This window comes from Mytilus californianus, unplaced genomic scaffold, assembly GCF_021869535.1.
Source record: "Mytilus californianus isolate M0D057914Y unplaced genomic scaffold, xbMytCali1.0.p SCAF_1, whole genome shotgun sequence".
Lineage (NCBI taxonomy): Eukaryota > Metazoa > Mollusca > Bivalvia > Mytilida > Mytilidae > Mytilus > Mytilus californianus.
In genome coordinates, this window is record NW_026262581.1 from 83,375,625 (window position 1) to 83,392,773 (window position 17,149).

Genomic DNA, 17,149 nt, shown 5'->3' on the forward strand with positions numbered 1-17,149 from the left:
AATGTGGTTTTAACATTACTTGATGTGTATTTGGCTTAACATAATGTAGTTGTTTCATTACATGATGTGGTTCTGTCATTCTTTGATGTGGTTATCACATTACTTGATGAGGTAAAACCACGTGACCATTTGGGAAAAACTAGTTCTATTTTTAAACCGATTTCCATATGTTTAATGTGCTTCGGATAACGGCGCTATCCATTGAGTTAAAGTTCAAATTAAAGTTCGATTTGTTGTTCTGAGTTATTTGGTATGAACAAGGGGAACGGCAGACAAAAATAAGAAAAAAAGTATAAAAAAAATAACAATGTTTACGACATAAGGGGGATATCCTCACATCACTTGGTCCAGCCGTTTTTATTTTCTCCTTCGTTCTCAAATAGAAGCAGTATTATAATTAATTCGTGAAAGATTCCACGGAACCCTCTGTCTCGCTTGAGATTGCTGCTGTCAGTTTAAAAGTGTAATGTTGACTGTAACAAGTCCATTTACCTGTAAAAAGTTTGTTTTTCTGTAGATGCTTTATCTTGATCTTGAAGATAACTCCTATACGAATTTTTATAATAATTCATGGAGGTTTACACATTTATCATGACAAAACAGATTAGTTCGGTAATATTTCCTGCAAAACAACTTATATAAAAATAAGAAGATGTGGTATGATTGCTAATGAGACAACTCTCCACCACATACCAAATGACTTAGAAATTAACAACTATATGTCACTGTATGGTCTTCAACAATACGCAAAATCCATATTGCATAGTAAGCTATAAAAAGTCCCGAAATGACAAATGTAAATCAATTCAAACGAGAAACCTAGCGATCTAAATGATGAAGACGCCGACGCGACATTAATGTCACAGGCTCGACACAAATCAAATGACTTGTACTTTATTGTCAACAAATGAGACCCTTTTAATCAACTCATACGTAAGTTACAGGGCATTCTCTGATTTACCTCGCACTTATTGAAAAAAAAAAAAACTTTTTGGAATATCTGTTTCACAGGTGACGATGGATATGTTCCAATTGTAGTAATCACAATCCCGTCCTCTTTTTCTCGAATGTGACCTACCGAATAAGACCAAATCAGTCGGTTTGTACTTTCACGAATAACACGACGGGTGCCACACGTTGAACAGGATCTGCTTACCCTTCCGGAGCACCCGAGATCATCCCCGGATTTTGATGGATTTATATTGCCCAGTCATACCGATCTATCGAGTTAAGCCAATTGCAACTGATTTTTACAGTTTTTTCTTATGTTGTGCTGTTACACTATTGTCCCAGGTTAGGGTTGGGGCTGAGCGCTCACATCCATGTTTAACTCCGCCACATTCTTTATGTGCCTGTCCTAGGTCAGGGGACAGTAGTTTAATGGTAGTCGTTGGTTCTTGTTTGTCATATTTGTTTTTCGTAAATTGTTTTGTTATAAATTAGGCCGTTACTTTTCTCGTTTGAATTGTTTCACAATTTCACGTGGTGGCCTTTTATAGCCGACTATACGGTGTATTGAAGGCCGTACTGTTGCCTATACTTGCTAACATATACTTCATTTAAACTCTGATGGATAGTTGTCTCATTGACAACCATACCACATCTTCTTACTTTATTTATATTTCTATGTTGTGTTTTGTATACTGTAGCATTGTTTATCTTTTGTGCGCATACCCCTAAGCCCTCTTTTCGGAAGCCCGAGTAAAAGCCCTCGATCATCGATAGAAAATTTATAGACGAACTAATATTTAGTTCGTATTTCAACTCGAAATCTTAATCTAAATAAGACTCAAATTCGAAGTCTAACTCGAACTCTACCTCAAAAGGTGACTCAAATTCAAAGTTGAAGTCGAATTGTAACTCGAACTCTGCCTTCAAATGTGACTCAAACTCGAAGTTCAACACGAAACTCAATGCTAACTCAAACTTTAATTCTAATTATGCCTTGAATTCTAACTCGAAATCGAAGACTAACTCAAAGTTTAACTCGAATGGTATCCCTAATATTAATTTTAACTCTAACTGGGTGGATGGCCACATTCATCCGAGGCACATTAAACGTGGAAATTGGTTCTAATAATAGAACTAGTTTTTCCCAAATGTTCACGTGGTTTTACCTCATCAAGTAATGTGATAACCACATCAAAGAATGACAGAACCACATCAATTAGTGGAACGAACACATCATGTAGTGTGAAATCGTAATGTTATGTTAAAGCCATATAAAGAATTGGCATATCATCATTACGAAATAACAAAACCACATCATGTAATGAAACAACTACATTACGTTAAACCCCGAAATCTTCAGTCCGGACTGAATTTGTATGATCTGTAACAACTTCAGTATGTTATCATCTTGTGACAGATTTAATTGCCGAACAGTTCAGGTTGTGGTTTCACATCTGATAACAGTTAACTGAGAAAAGACAATGACCTTCGTTTTAGAGAAAAGAAGTTTTATTATCAAAATACTTATGCACTGGATATTCACACATAATGGTTTGTTTTTGTTACATCATTCCCACTGATGTCAAATGTATGGAATGTCTTTAGGATTAGGATATTTGGATCTAGCTAAATCCAAAACACATTTTGGCATAAATTCCCGTCTGTGATAAACTACCCATTCACCACCTCCTATATTTTTTCCTTGTGTCCAAGTACTCCTCAGTATACCATACCCCTAAATTGTCCATTATCTTCCAAAACCGTTTATCAATTTCCTTTTTTATTCCTGAATTTTCTTATACCACAGCATTACAACCTGTCATGAATTTTGATTACAAATTGATATGGAAACATTAAAAATTGTAAAACACTTTATATTTTGACCTTCATTATACATTCTTTACCTAATGACATTTCAAGTATTTGTAACAAAAGTATAACAAGGCTAGGCTTCTGCAAGTCATCAGCTTCTTGTTGTCAAATATATGTCATAAATTCATAGATAAAGAGAAACCATACATTGACTTTCTTCATCACCAAACTCACCAAAAAGCGGTGTACTTCGGGGTTTAAGCCACATACACGTCAAGTAATGTTAAAACCACATTGCCTAGTGACACAACCACATTAAATAATTGTGAAACCACATCGAGAAATGACAAAACCATATTAAGTAATGACAAAACTATATCAAATCAATGCGAAACCATATCATGTAATATCGAAATATCATTAAGTAATGACTATTCCATATTGAGTTATATCATAACATCATTACGTTATGTCAAAACCATATTATGTAAAGACAAAATATCATCAAGTTATAATAAAAACACAACGTAAGATCAGAGTACCACATAAGACAGCTGTGGCGTTCCATAAAATATGATAAACAGCAACAAATGACATCCATTTAATTACAGGTTCCTGACTTGGGACAGGCACATACAGAATGTGATTGGACATGTTTAGTGGCACCAAACCCTCCTCTAACCTGCGACTGTCGTGTAACAGTACAACTTAAGAACAAACTAAACAAATCTGTTAAAAATGGCTTAACTCGTCAGATCGATATAAAGCACATAAAAACCCTTGCAAAAACACAAAAGACGCCACAAAGTGCAGATCTGAAAGTACTCACAGTTACACAAAGCTAGTTCAAAATCAATGACAACTTATGAAAAATTATGTGTCTTAAGACTAGAATATCAATCAGTACACATCTAATGGATTTAGCGGGTTTAAGTGTAAAGACGTCATTATCATTTAGACAAAAACATGACATTGTGCAATGCAAAAATGTTGGTATTGACAGATGGTAGAATCGTGAATGTACATATGTGTATAACGAGAATATTTAGTTTGGTTTTAATTTTCTGATAACAAAATCAATATTTATACCGATACAAATAATATTCAAAAATATAATTACACCTTTAAATTGGTAACCTTTTAGAATAAGTTTGTTTAAAGGATCGATAAGTTTACCTGGATCGTGTCTAAATTAACGGACTCGGTAAACAACACCACCGTAAAACTTAGGATGTGCTAACCCGTTTGTAATAAGTTTTCTACAGGTAACTTCCAAACTAAGTCTGTGTATCGATGGAAGAATCTAGTAAATGTTTTAAGTAATTTGTGGTAACTAAATCCTTGACACAATAATTTACCAGTAATACATTGATAACGTTCATTGAAATCCGAAACGTCACTACAGACACGGGCATAGCGAACGAGTTTGGATATATTAACCCCATTAGATGGTGACAAAAGAACATACAATAAAAAAGAAAAGGAAAATCTTCCTTTTTGTCGTTAATTTTAGTGGAGAGTTTCCCGGGTAAAACTGAAATATCTTAATATTTTCACCGTTTATATTTGATTTATTTTAAAGTAAGTATATATAGAAAATACTTGATTATTTAACGAAGAAATATCATCAAGATAACGGTAAGTGTTGTGGAATTCACCAATTGAATGAATTTAGACGGGTCTTAGCTGAGTTTGCCCTTAAATAGTGACGAACAACAGTACAGGAACAAATCTGCTACATTTGTTTTAAAAGAGCGCAATTGGTGCCCATATGAATACCAACGACCTGCCGATAAACTTTATTGCCCAAACGTACATAAATGCTGTCAAAGAGGAAATTTACAGTTTCAATCATCTGAAGACATCACACCTCCAATATGTATATCTAGCATATTTACCCTTATTTCATCCACAATTTATTAGAGAAGAAGGCTTTATATGATCATGATGATTTGCAGCAAATAAATTTGCAATCATATTTTTCAAACGACCATTTATTTAAATATGACGACTTTTGTTTAATTAGATTGTGTGACAGTGTAGTGTAAAGAGTTGAAGAGTAAACACTGTCAACCGAATTAAAATTACCATCAAAAGTACGTAATTTATCCAAAACATCCAACCGCTGACACACTAAAAATAGTGAATCCACTATTTTCATACGTTTTATTACAAAAGTTAATTATAAATTCTTTGATAGTTGTAAAGGAACTATTTAAAAGCAATGCAAGATTAGTTGTAGAACAATTACTAGAGGCCGATATGATACGATATTTTAAGGGTTTTTGTGTAATTTAGGAAACCAATATATAGCTACTGTAGGGACTTTCAAATGTCTAGATGAGGCATTGAGCTGTGATGTGATAATGTTATTCTTATTAGCGCATGGACCTGAATTTAGAAGAATTTATCTTTTCTCAAGAACTTCCGTGTATTATTTACATCATACAACCACCACCACATCGTTGGCAGCTATGTCGGCCGGTATGAACACAAACCACCCGGTGAGTACTTCTAGTTTGTTTCTTACAAATATGCGCATAATGTGCCCTTTAATTTATTTCTAAATTATTTTCAAAATCCGATATTCGAATATCCGCAATATTCATACATTGTTTAAAAAAAGGTCAAGATAATTTTCATCAATTTTTACAATACGACGAAAGAGTGTCTTTAATGACCAGACGACACTGTTTCCAATCTATTGTTGACCAGAGAGTACTACAAATAGTACAAATGTGCAAAAACAAAAATATCGGCGAAAGTAACTGACAATTATTTGAAAACGAAAAAAGTAGAAAATGTCATGAAAAGTTTAAATGAACATAAATTAAAGAGCATTCACATATTTGAACCGGTTTCAGATTAACATCGCACATCCCGGCTGACATTCTAAAAATATCATGTATTTTACACAAAAAATACCATTCCTGTCCCCTGTATGAGATTTTGATCCCCGACTGTTCAGTTGTAAATAGAAAAAGTCCATGTTTTGATTAGGGGATTTCATCATTTTTTTTTTATAAAAACCACATGTTGCGCAACTGCTCATGGTATTCATTTAAGTTTCATTCCATTCCAATTGAAAGTAATAAAACAAAATGTCTTCTCTAGAAGGAAATTAATCCAATGATACTAGGATATTCGTACCATATGTATGGTACACGTACTATAATTCCTCTTACACATAACTTCACAGACAAACTGCATTGGACGATAAAGATGTGTAGTAAATTATAAAATATAGAAACGAGTTTATCGATTTATATTGTATGAGCAGTTAAGATTGACGTCATCAGACGAGAATCGCATTTATATTTCGTTGAAAAAGTGTGAACTTTCATGCAAATTTTCCTCTTGATAAATTGGCTTATGCCTTTTTCTCACTTATTAAGAATAATACGATACCTATATTTGTTTAGATACAAGTATTGCAACTCTACATGTCCGTAATACAGGGCTCACCTAACCTTTACATCATTGAATGAACCAGTGATCAACGTCAAGTCCGTATTTTAGATACTCTAATCAATAGGTGAACTATATTTAGGGTATGAGATTATTGCAAGTTGTTCATGTCCATTTTTCAGGGTTTTAAGGTCCGTTTTTGAGACACAGTAGGCATAAGGTCCACTTTATTCGATGTATGGAATGAATGCTAGGTGTACATGTCCGTTTGACACGATTCATCTGATTTGGACGTCATATCAATGGTTCGCTGTTAATATTATGTGTGCATGGTTATATATATGATATAATATAATATTATATACAATATGTCGTCGATATTTATTTGGTATATGAAATGATTGTAAGGTGTACATGTCAGTTTGCAGGGTAAATTGTCATCGACATTATTTTAATGAATAACAGTTAATGTTTAGCAGCTTATGTAATTTAACATTTACTTTAAAGACTTTAATTCAACATAAAGATACGCAGGCGAGACATTTTTGCATGTTAACTCTTGCTTAAATATGTAGCGAAATCATTTTCAAAAAGGTCTGGATCAACGCCAGTGTAGAAATTATACAATGAAGTGTTAGGTCAATATACATGTATGCAAAATATATCAAACAGACTATATACCTAGGTTTTATTTATTTAAGTATCATGAAGGAGTATCTGCAATTTGAGATGGTCCTTTGATATAGCAAGTAGTGGTATTCAGCGACGTTTCAACCTTCATAACACGTCTATTAATTAATATGTCAAGATTTTTTGGTTATACTGTGGAGGGTATTAAGATCTCTAAATCTATTATAATCCTGCCACACTATAGTGTTCTTGTAATTATATCACGAGCTCCTACCAAGAGAAACCAAATAAACAAGTACATAGAGGCTATAATAAATCTGATTGAAAACTGCTAACATGCAATTTCATAAGAAGTAAAGAGCCACTCTTACCAGATAGAAATCGGACTAATATGATATCTATAATACTTGAGAAAGCGGATTTCCGGGATTTTCAGGAAAATGCGTGGATCAAATAAAAGATAATTTATATAGTTTATGTTGTGCATGTTGTTAGTTCTCACATTAGCATATGTACTCTTAAAGGCCAAATACTTTATTGGACTTCATTTGAAAATTACATTTTGAAGGCACGTTTGCAAATATAAATCTCCCAACTTTTGAAGATTCTAGAACTCATTAATAATCTACATTTAAGTACATAGATGCAAAGATGTATCCAGTTGAAACATCAATATTTCCATGGTTTACTCTATTGAGGTCTTGAAAACCACCAATTACGGTCGTTTAAAGCATGACTGATAAATTCATTCAAGCTGAAATTGAGAAGGAAAAAAAAATAGGCAAAATATCTAACATGTTTAACATTTGTGCTTTATGAAACTACCAGTCATTCCAGCACATTAATTTAGTTGTCGTAGTACTCTGCTTTATTCGGAAATATCTATTTACATTGTCCTCTATACCCTCACTTGCGAGGGATACTTTTTAAAAATGTTAAAATGTAGAGGATCAACACCAATTTTGCACCTTAATATTATGTTGAGCCTTTGACATCCTTTATTTGATATTTTCCCCCTACTGAACAGAACATACAAACAAAAGACATCTACATCCTACACATACATTATTGCATTGTCATATAACAACACTATACTTAAAATATTGTATTTCAAAACGCTGGCGGTGGTTTCATTTTCGCGAATTACATGAATTAAGTATTTTATTTGTTCTTTCTACGTAAATTGTAAAGAATATTTTACTTATTATTGTGTGGAGACTTTTCAAATAACAAATTGAGTGTTTAGTAAAGACGACGTACCTTGCTTTATAAATTCCACCATATCATACACATAAAAAGCGAACAGAAATAATGTATTTTTTCCAAGTAATCTTAATTTATATGGGACAGTATTTTCCGACTTCAATCTAAAAATCTTGTTAACTACTTGACATACTTTTATAACTAATGCTACATACTTCCTCGTTCCGCTGCTTATTTTCAATGTAGGTGTATGAAATTTATACTAACCAGTATTTGTAATTTTGGAAATTTGAGCTTTTCAATGTCCTACCTTCATCTTATTACACTATTTAATACACACACCTGTAACGGTTGATCACATAACATGCATAACATGCTTTCCGCATAATTGAATAAAAAGACCTAGTGTTCATAGACTAGTTGACTGTTCGTATATATTGGCCTTATTATATTAACATTGAAACCTCTGTTGATAGATTGAAAAATGTTTTGTGCAGCGAGGCGTCTACAAATAAGCCTCAAAAGAGATAAGAGCTTGGTTTGTTTTTCGTATCAATTTTGTTTTTTTTTTAAATTTTTTGAATATTGGAGCTTTAAAAAAAACCAAAAAAAGTGATAAGATACATTGTGTAGAAACTGAATTTCGTAACTTATTAATGGTTTCCTTCGTCTGCATAAAAATAGCTATTAAAATAACTTGCCTATACACTCAATCATACTAAAATATGTAAAAGATTATGAATAATCAATAAGAAGAATTAGAACGCATCCTCTTTGTAGGGTCTCAATATAACTAGTAATGTAAAAACCGAATTGGAGATTGTAAAAAAATCGCGGTAACCAATATGAATGGACTAGAGAATTTACGGCAACTTAGCTGTTCCGTACTCGATTACATCTGAGTTGTGCGATACTTTCGACATTATAAACCTACGTCGACTGATATTGGTGAAAGCTGCAATGCAATTTAAGTTGATGAATTATAATTTGCTTCTCTGAATCTTAACCTGGCAGGTTATCAGGTATCATAACAGTTTGCTGTAGGAAAATGAACAAAGAAAGTAAACATTTTCAAATGTTTAGAGTTTAGAGATTTTAACGTCTCATAATGCTTTGCATATACAAAGTAAGGATACGTGGTAGGAATGCCAAAGAAAACACTACAATGTATGTACCAAAGACCACCGGACGAGAATGTGAACAAGTAACAGTAGTCTTTTCCATATTGAGCGAAACACATACAGTATATAATGATATTTAAAAAAACCATCATCATGTGTATAATTATGTGAAATAGTGCAAAAGAGGCAAAAACCCACCTGATTTATCCTAAAAATGATAAAGGAAAAAAATAAACTTTTCAGACGAGCAACAACCCCAGGACAACATCCATCTGGATTGGGACATGTTCATAAAGAGATGTGGTTGGTTAAACTTTTGTTGACTGCAAAACCGCCTACCTTACCTTTTACTGTGCTACAATAGAAACAACTGTCAACATTAGGAAAAAGCAGTTAGGCCCAACAGATCTCAACAGGTTGTTACTAGGTAAAAAACAAGAAAGAAAAATAACTTACTAGTCAAATGAGATAAGACATTAAGTATCAAACAGCTGAAAGCTAGTCCAAATTTCAACAGACAATTAAACCATGTTACATAGCACACACATGTCGTCAATCACCTCAAAAGCCAACCAAACCTTTAAACAGACTTATTCAGAAGGGTTATAGTTATTAGTATTGATTTACTCATATGGTCTTTGCATCGGAAATAAACTAAGTTATTCTAAAACCAGTTGTTGGCATGATACGGCTTAAGTTCTTCTCGTATATTTTATGATGGTATGATACTAAACCCCTAACGGGAGAGATTGTGCTTGATTTACATATGATGAAGACAAAATCTTGCAATTAGTTTAATTGAGGTCTGGAGCTGGCATGTCAGTAACTGCTAGTAGTCCCTTGTAAATTTATGCTATCATTTTCATTTTGCTTAGTTTATTCTGTTACCTTTTCTAACATCGGACTCGGACTTCTTTTAAACTGAGTTTTACTGTGCGTATAGCTGTGTGTTTGTTTATTCTACATTGTCTAGAGGTATAGGGGGAAGGTTGAGATCTCACAAAACATGTTTAACCCCGCTGCATTTTTGCGCATGTCAGGAACCACTGACCATTGTCTTGTATGTTTTTTTTTTTATTAATTTCGGTTCATTTGTATGTTTCGGAGTTCAGTATAACGTCCATTTTCTATGAACAAGTACACGTTTTTGTTTAGGGGCCAGCTAAAGTCTGCCTCCGGGTGCGGGATTTTCTCGCTGTGTTGAAGACCAATTGGTGGCCTTTGTCTGTTTTCTGCTCTTTGGTCGGGTTGTTGTCACTTTTTTAGACTTACGTGTGGTTGTTTAAATTATTTTTTCTTATTTGAAACATGTTCAAAGGCATGTCTTGAACTTGACCACTTAAACCCTTGGCTTGATTCAAATATGTGCTCTGTTAGCAACAATCAAGAAAATTGTGATACGAACAACCATTACTGGAATATCGTGTCAACTAGGAAATACATACTCCATATGTTGTCGCCGCTGCAATGTTGCTACATAGAAAATTGATAATTTTTGACATTTTACACAATCAAGAAGCTTAATTCTCCCCTTTTGTCGTTAAGTTGTGTTCTCCAGCGACCCTCGTGGTCAACTTCTAGATTTAAATCAAGATATGAGGGAGATAATACTGTATCTATGACACTCTATATTTCAAATTCGATGTGACAGATATGTTCAAAATAGTCACCAACCTTTGTATTTTGTAGTGACCAGTATCATCTTTATAGACATGATAAAACACTTCATCAAAACGTAACAATTATGTTGTCAATAACAAAACCAAGCATCAGTTTCAAAGAATATATATTTATTTTAATAAAAGAATTATTTATCACTTCCTACACCAAGATATTTGTATCTACGATTGCCATTTTTTTTCAATTAAACAAGTTGCACTATTTGTTTTTCAATCTGTCTTAAGTTTATAATTTGGAATACTTGTATAGAGGATAGAGAAGTAAACTTTGTTATATTATTGCAAGAGGAAAGTAAACATGATTTATTTATTAACCGGAAATGGGTCTTTGAACTAGTTTTTAATAAGTGCGAGTATTATCATATGTCTTTTTGTGGTTGTTTGTGTGCTTAGTATCAACACGATAAGTCAAGTCTTGTCTAGCTGATCTTATGTTATGTTGTTACACCACTGTCCAATGATAGGGTAGGGTTGAGCAAATATGTATAAAAATCCCACATTCTTGATGTACAAGCGCCAAGCCAGTAATGTAGTGGCTGTCGTTGGTCGCTGCTGCTTGCATTATATATTTTTTTATTCATTCCATAAGTATGATTAAGGGTTTGCTCATTTGAATTGTTCACATTTTGCCATACTGGGGCCTTTAAATGCTTGTTATACTGTTTGTGTTTTGCTGTGACCTGAAATTGTACAGTCACACCTTTATCATTTGGTCTTTATGATAGTTTTCTAATTCGCAATGATTCAACATCTCTATTTGTTTTCTATATTAATAAAAATACAGCTGCATTTATACCTTCATCTTTTCATCAAAATAAAACGAATACAATATAGTTGCGTGATTTATTTACCTCTTAGTATATAAAAAACCACTATAAGATATTAGTCTGATAAAAAAAGCACAAACAATTGAATTTTCATCTTTGTAGTTTTACCACAAATGATGATATTGTAGAATATCGAAAAATCAAGCTGGTCAAAATCATAGCTTTGCATATATACATTGATTTAAACAAATAAATCAACCTACCCAAAGTAAAATAAGTTATAAAATAAGAAGTATAAAATTATTTTTTTAAGAAGGTGAAACAAGGTGAACACAGAGAGAGAGAGAGAGAGAGAGAGAGAGAGAGAGAGAGAACAGTAAGGTTGCTTGACTTAGAGAACAAGATATACGTTCCTTGGAGCGAGTATCTAAACATTTGTTATATATCTGCAGATACACTAGTTACAAAGATTAGTTTTAAATGACTGGATAGGATCAATAAGGTATATTCATTAACCACGTAGTTTTATTCAAAAAGATTCATTTTCATGTTCAAGGACAATGATGAACGGATCATATATATCTGAATATTATTTTTGCATTTAAATTGAAATTGTATACAAGAAAAAATTATTATGTTATGGAAATATTCCACAAGAATTAAGAAAAATAGGCGCGAATGATAAACACATACATTTGAACGGTCTACATATATCGATTAGCAGTTATTTGTACAATGCTCCGGCTATGTTCTAGCAGAGAAAATTTAGATTATAATTGTAGTAAAACGGGTTTTGCGCTGTTTCTGTCAATCTGATACATTGCTATTTATTGGAACTTTGTTTTGATCATTTGAACATTAGAATTTGATATTAAAGGTAAGATAATATGTACAAATTATCCAAATATTCCATAAATGCAGTACTATTCGCTTATTCATAATGGAAATGTCTGTAGTTTAGCTGCAATATCCTTAACATTTGCCAAGTTGCACATAAGCATCCACATTGTACAATTTTTTTTTTATAAATTATAGCTTGGTTACTGACGTGTTGAAACACTACTTTATAAAAGAATATTTGAAAAGGTCACATTGTGAATTACGGTCAATATTGTACGATATCAATCTGACGGAAACTCAATAAACTATTCTTATCATACTCAACATTTACAATAAACCAGGAAAAGAATAATACATTTGTTAACCAAAATGACTATTTAGAATGTTCTTTTTATCATTTGAGAGAAGTGCAAAAATACTTGTGATTTCGCTATCTTACTTCCTTCCGAATAATATTTGCCATTTCTTTTTCTTATTTGAACTTTTAATGTTGTATGTAGTTCGTTTGATATTAAATATTAAATGCTGAATGGTTGACGTTTCCTATATTTATTTCACCATATTCATTTGTTGTTGGACGTGTTGTACGTGTCATAAGATCATGATATGTAGATATATTTTCCATTCGAACAGTGTCATTATGTTGCAACGCATGACTACAAAAAATCAGAAATAAATAAGATTATTGATATTAAATTTATACACAATTGTGCAGATACTTTTACATGTAATGAATACAAATGACGGGGTTTTAAGCAGATAGATTTCAGTAGAACAACAAGCTTTTTAGAAAATACCCTTATTAGACATGACGGAGGCTTTAATAGTTTGGAAGCACACTAGAGTTTCTCATGAATTCTGATTCGCTCATTTTGGTCAAAGCTTTACCTCAACATCAGAAACAACAAAGCAATGAACGTACATTAAGAGGTCTTTAACAGTTTAATTACCAATGGAAAGAGGCCTTGCTCGTATATCGATTTTGTTGTTTATAATTTATCTTTAACAATCATAAAAAATGAAAATGCTTTAATAGAATGGAAATCACCACATTATTGGACATCACAGACCACATCAACCGCCATCATTCAATTCATCCGAAAGATAGACGTTCAAACAAAGAACAACAATAACATATTCCTTGATAGCTTGAACTGGTACAAGCACACAACACATTTAGGATTATCTTCAAATCTGCCAAAATCTGTAAGGAGACCTGTGTAAACAGTCTGTAGAACAGTTATAACACTTTTAAAACTGTTTTTGACAAAAGTGATTCTACCGTAGAACAAATTTAGACAATTATAACCTGGAACAGTTTTGTAAAAGATTACGCAATACTGATTTTAGTAGTTCTACCATAGAAAAAAGGTATAACAAAAAAAAAAAACCTAGGCAAGTTCAAAAAGGGGAAGATCATTCTGGAGCACCTGAGTTCATCTCCGATTTTTGGAGTGGTTTGTGTTGCTCAGTCTAGTTTTCCATGTTACAATTTATAGTCTGTCGTTTGGCCTTTGCTCGCTTTTTTAGGGAATGGCATTGTCAGTTCGATATCGACTTTTATAATTGAATATCCCGTTGATATTGTAACCTCTTCATGGCAAGGAAATCCAGGTAATATGTCGCTATTCTGAATAACGATCAGTGAACTACTATTTTACTTGAAATTCAGAACTATTCTTCCGTAGAACTATTTCCGAAGTTCTGCCCTAGAAAAAATTTACACAGTTCTAACATAGAACCAATTGAAACAGCTTTACCCTAGAACTAATCCTGACATTCCCCCCCCCCCCCCCCTTTCCAAGAAAAGTTCAAAAGTACAACTGTTCCAAGGAAGAACTGTTATAGAACTGTTCTGTTATATTATATTATTCTGACAGTTGTAAACAAACATTTGAACTTATCTCAATTATACAGTTGAATTAAGAGTTGTACGTGCGCACTTCCTGTCTATCTAGAAATGTTGTAAACGTAAAACACAAAATAAACATGCAGAGGACAGCTAGAAATGCAAAAAATGACCATAAGTTTATAAGTTTGACATTGTCAAATTTGATTTCTGCCTGACTTATTCCTATTGATTGAAAAAAAAAGAGCGCTTTATGTCGTTTCCATACGATAAGCTGAGAACCGTCCAACTAATTCTTTGAAAATGTGTATGACTTTATAAAAGCCATATATCATTTCGAAGACTCCGTTTTTGCGGTTTAAGAGTTGTTGACCTTGATTTATTGAACAATTGAACTTTATGTTGTTTCCATACTATTACTATAGAAACGTTCAACTCATTCGTTTTCTAATTCTATTTTGTTCATATTTTATGAAAGCAATGAAGGTTAATATAATTTTGACTATTTTTACGTATGATTTTCATAAATTATGACCCTAGATTGCGTTAAAAAGGACAATTAATTGGGTTTGCTATCATTTTCACATTCTTTTGTTATTTAATGTATTGTTATGTGAAACCTTTCGCCATTCATCTGAGTGACATTACTATAGCGTTTTATACCTTAACAATATAACATTTGAGCGAATAATTTATCACATTTTATTTGAATATTTACGTGCATACCTCTGTGTGTTCTTTGTGATATTTCCTTTTCCTAAAACAAATGATTTGTTTTAAAAATGAAATAACCATTTAAGTTTGTTCATCAAAATTAGACAATGTAAAATCAAATGTGATAAAAAAAAATGCTTGTAGAAATTAGCATTTGTGTTGATTTGAAACAAAACATGGTACAACCAAACGTTCAACAGATGAGAAGCACTGATAAAAGTAACATCAAAACAGTTCCCAATCTACGTAAGGAACAGTTTCTTATAAGGTATATACATAATATCAATCACAAGCTTTCTGAAATAATAACATCAATAATCATGATATATACTATTGATAAATAGATCATAAATTTACGTAAACATTCCATCTACCTGAAAATGTATATTTGAGGTTTATTCACAACACAATATTTTCTCGATAATAGATCAAAGGAAAACTGTCAACCCCCACTTTAAAAAGTAAAACAAAAATACCGACCTTCAAGGTAAATTCAAAAGGGGAGAACAACCGTCACATTCCTTATACTGTACCCCATTTATGAGCAGACCCGTCTTTTCTCTTATTTCCAAATATTGCGTGCGAAGGGGAGAGGCAAACACAAGATTTCGATTATTTAGTTTGACTCGGCTTGGTATCGAACCGACGATCTTCTGAAATGGAGGCGTGCCCGCATATACGAAATGACAGAAAGAGAGAGAGTTGGTATATCAGTCTATGTATTAAATAAGAAGATGATACATGAATGTCAATTGGTCGTCGGAAACCTAACGATTGAGTTCACAAGAACAGGGGGTAAAATTAAGTGTAGTGGATCGAACCCCCACACGAAACATCCGTTATAACACTTTCAAAAGATGCGTATCAGTTATACATGTGTCTGATGATAAGTTTTATCACAAAAGCGGTTTGGTAAATGTTGCACATCTTACTTTTCGACATCTTAAACCATGCACAGGGCATATATAAATTATGTTCGCAATCGTGTTCATTTGTGTTGTTGAGATTCTTGTTGTTCAATCTTTATTTGTCTTTATTCTGTTCAGTAGAATGTTATCTTTTTTTTTGTATTCTCTTCATTTTTCTCTAGGTAGGTGGTGTCTGTTTTTTCGACCTATAGCTTGTACTGATCTTGGTATCTTCTTCTCCTTTATTATAAGTAGGTAGCCAAACATTAACATGTTCATGGGCTGTCATAAAGAAGAAGTTTTAGCATGATACACAGACAGACAGACGAACAAACGGTCATAGCTACACAAATGTCTGAAAAATCGTTTTACAAATGAACATACACATTTAATAATACTAAGTATTAAAGAGAGGTGTTTGTATTTACTAGGTTACCAAGCATTTGTTATTGTTTGAAATATAACCAACTTTGAAAAAGATAGGCTAAGAAACAACTAATCAAAATACTTTTACTTAAATTAACAATAAACATTATTTTTTATAAATTATTACTTTTTCAGTTTATTTTTCAATATGAGTAATATTATTCACAGTTTACACATAGCAAGACGAGATAACGCAGTCTACACTTTATAACAAACCGACTTATATATGCTGTTCGGTGTGAGCCAAGGCTCCGTGTTGAAGGCCGTACTTTGACCTATATAAGTTTACTTTTACAAATTGTGACTTGGATGGAGAGTTGTCTCATTGGCACTCATACCACATCTTCTTATATCTATTATATATATAATTAAAAGAACTACTGCAGATTCTTTTTTGTATGTGAGAGTAACATTAATGGTACCTCTTTTTATGCAATAGGTGAGCATTTCGATAAAACATATATCTCTATTGATGCAAGGAGACAAAATATGTGAAAAACGAAACCATAATGCAAACATTTCGGAGAAAGCCAAAAAAATGAAGCCAAACCCGAACAATTAATCACAAATGCACGCGCGAACTTTCTTAGACATATAAAGAAACGTTTTAAATAAAACAAGTATTCAAATTATCATTCCAGTACAGATGTAGGCCGGTAAAAACCCCATAGACTATTAACCTAAAAACAGTAACATCACCACTTATAATGCATCAGTTTTCAAGATAGATAAATGTCTCTTCAGTGATAACAGAGGCCGAAGTATTTGAAAATCAACAAACTCATTAACAATTTAAAGAGCTGATGAAACAGAAAAGGACCAAACTGTATAGCAAAAACCA

The 17,149-nt window shown here is 32.7% G+C and overlaps 1 protein-coding gene across 6 annotated transcripts in view; it reads right to left on the minus strand.

The window, feature by feature from the left end:
- The window catches only part of LOC127724962 (multiple epidermal growth factor-like domains protein 10), a 178,358-nt gene that overhangs the window by 86,913 nt on the left and 74,296 nt on the right, over window positions 1-17,149 (minus strand). For 2 of the 6 annotated variants that reach the window (XM_052231975.1, XM_052231966.1), the window contains exon 1: window positions 8,062-8,263. The exons of 1 other annotated variant lie outside the window; for it this stretch is intronic. The gene's annotated coding sequence lies outside the window, so the exon portion shown is untranslated. Of the gene's footprint in view, window positions 1-8,061; window positions 8,272-17,149 lie in introns of those variants that run through there. 3 more of the 6 variants (XM_052231971.1, XM_052231974.1, XM_052231973.1) reach the window with 3 other exon arrangements.